The following is a 2,924-nucleotide window of genomic DNA, read 5'->3' on the forward strand; positions in this document are numbered from 1 at the left end:
TGAATCAGGGCAATGAACAATAACAGACACTATAAAAAATTATTATCCTTTTCCCAGGCAGAAGCCCCAGGTCCCAGTCTTTCAAATTCAGTCCCACGCATAAACTTTTAGATCCTTAAAAAAAATGTGTTCAGGGGAGCTCTGGTAGCCTAGTGGCAAGGAGCTGCAACTACAATCCCAGAGGGGCAGAGTTTGAATCCACCAGATGTTCTGCCGGGGAAGGAGGGACAATCTCCTCCTGTACCAGTCAGATCTGATTTGACGGTACACGCACACAAAAATTTAAAAAAAAAAATGTGTTCAGAAACTGTGTGTTTAAAGGGGTGGAGACAAGACATACATTATATTCTGGTCTTTAAGTATATCAGCTCTGAATCATTCCATTTACTAAGAACAGAGTCCAATTCCTGGAACACAAGTGACTTAAGTGAAGGCCATCTGTTCTCTCAGGTTATCTACAAAGCAATACTTCAAGATTTGGGCCTAGTTGTTACCTCATTGATTCAACAACCAAAATGTAGTTCAGAGTTTACAAAGCAGAAAGATATAAGGAGTAAATGAAAGTATGGACTTCACAATTTGACAAACTTTAGACTCTTCAATCGGAAAGGTTGATTACCTTTGTCTAAAGGGCCTCCTACCTGCCTCTCTATACAGTCGCAGCTAAAATGTGTTTGGGGGGTGGGGGGAACGCTCTACATTAGCGTTAATAAAAAGACCAATAGGAAATCACAAGAGTGTAACATCACTGTCATTTTTCTCTTAATAGGGATTAGTTAAACCTCTGAATTGCTGGATGATTAAATGTGATTTTAAAAAAGCACTTTGTATTTTGTAAAGTAATATACACAGTTTTACTGCAAAATGTTGGAGACAAGTATATACCTACATAGATCCTCTCCTCTCAGGAGAAAAGCGGAGGGGGGACGGAGGGAGGGAGCAAGGAACAGGAAAAAAACAATGTCAAACGTTCCTCTGCTGGCTTTACTCCTTTTACAAGGACAATGTGTCCTCACGCTTAGGGCTGCGTTTTCGCATTGTCTGGAAATCCTCCAATTCTAGCCCTGATACTAAAAGCAGTTAGGGTAGTGTTAAAAAACAAACAAAAAAAAACCCCCAAACCTTTCCATCACCCTCTCTAGGCCTACTTCTGTATTTAAAATCCCCTGCGGGTTGACACGGAGAGCATTCACCGTGCGGAAGGGGCGCTGAAGGAGGCCGCCAGCCTGCCACCATGTGTGCACAATGCTTGAAGCTACCATTGTTTTGGGCACCAACGCACTGACTGTCCTACGACCCTCTGATTTTTCGATAGAAGATGAAAGCTGTAGGAGCCTGCTTAATGGTTCTGAAAAGAAAGCCTCCGGAATGCCGAGGCAAGCGCACAACGCGGCTGAGAAGATGCACCTAGAATTTCTAACGCTGACTCACGCCCTTTCTCGCTAGTAACTGGCAAGCGCGGAACTGGGCAAGCTGAGGAGCGGCTGGGCCCGGGGCAGAGTCAGCTCTAGGGGCGAGGGTAGGACGGCCTGGCTCCAAGAAGCTCCTCGGCCATTTATTTATAACCAGGGTCCAGAAAAGAATTGGGGATGGGCTTCTGAGAACCTCGGGGACTGGACCCTCCGCGCCGGGTCTGAGTCCTGCAGGCCTGTCCAAGGAGCCTGGGTGCAAACGGATCGAAGCAATGGACTGCTGTTCCGGGGGGGGGGGGGGGGGAAGGAAGAGGGAGTCAGCTTCCCTTAAAAGATCAGAAGCCACAAAGAAACCCATTAGGCAGCGATCCTAGAGTCGCGAAGAGCTGCAAATGACTCAGTGGTTGTGGGTTTGGGATGGGGGACGCCTCCAGGGTTCATCTGTCCCAGACATGTAGAAGCGGCAATAGGACCACGCGGCAGGCTGGCAGCTCTTTCCAACCTCAGGCACGGATGCCCCCAGCAGCGCCCTCAGGCCAGAACTCGGCCACCCAAGCGAATCAGAGTCCAAAACTACACTAACTATAAAATGCAGATACAAGGAACCTGGGAGAAGACCGAAGGTCACCCGCAATTCAGTGGATCGAGGGGGGAGGTGTATAAAAATTCGAGTGGGGGAGGGGCGCAACAACCTTCGCGGCCATTTTGTCCTCGCTCAATTTCCGTCTTCTCTCCCCCGATTCGCAACATCAGGACCCCCCCCCCTCCTCACACACTACGGGCCCTGCGTTCTACTTCCCCGGTTCTGCGCGGCCCCAGACGGCCGCGAGGGATCGGGCCATTGGTCGGCTCCAAGTCCGCCCGCCCTTCTACACCCTCTTCCTTCCGCCCGCTCCCGCCCGCTCCCGCCCGCGCGGAGAGGTGACGCATGCGCCGAGGCTGGCGGCTGTCCCCTCCCCCCGCTTCCGCCGGGGGTGACTTAGGACTCCCGCGCGCGGGCAGTCTTGGGCCCCACCCTCCTTTTCCCCGGGGCCGTTCCGAGAGCGGGGGCAAGAATGAAAGTTCCAGAACGCTGCGGTGAATGCGTCATCTGGAGGCGGACCGGGTGGGGCGGGAGCTGGCGCGGTCTTCTGGCAGAGCCGGCCAGCCATTGGGTCCAGTAGCAGAGACTAGATGTCTATTGGTGAAGGTAACCGTGATGAACAGCCGTTAGGGGCGGTCCTTTCTGGAAGGTTCTGCGGTAGGGTATAAGATAGGGTGGCGGGCGGAAACCGGTCTCATTTAGCGCAGCGGAGGACTTGAGGTACTGTTTACCCCCCTCTCCACTACTTGGGACTTTCACTAAGGTGAGGCCTGTTTCACTTTTGCGCTTTGTAACTGCTTAGGGTGATGCAAGCCAGCCTTATGTCAAGGTCCTTTTTTTTCCTCTTTCTCTAGAATGTCATTAGATTGGAGTTAACGTGCTAGGGCTTTGTATCCAGACTAGAGTAATTTTCTTAAAACTCTCACTGT

Source organism: Elephantulus edwardii, unplaced genomic scaffold, assembly GCF_000299155.1.
Source record: "Elephantulus edwardii isolate Elephantulus edwardi_28Jun2011 unplaced genomic scaffold, EleEdw1.0 scaffold00171, whole genome shotgun sequence".
NCBI lineage: Eukaryota > Metazoa > Chordata > Mammalia > Macroscelidea > Macroscelididae > Elephantulus > Elephantulus edwardii.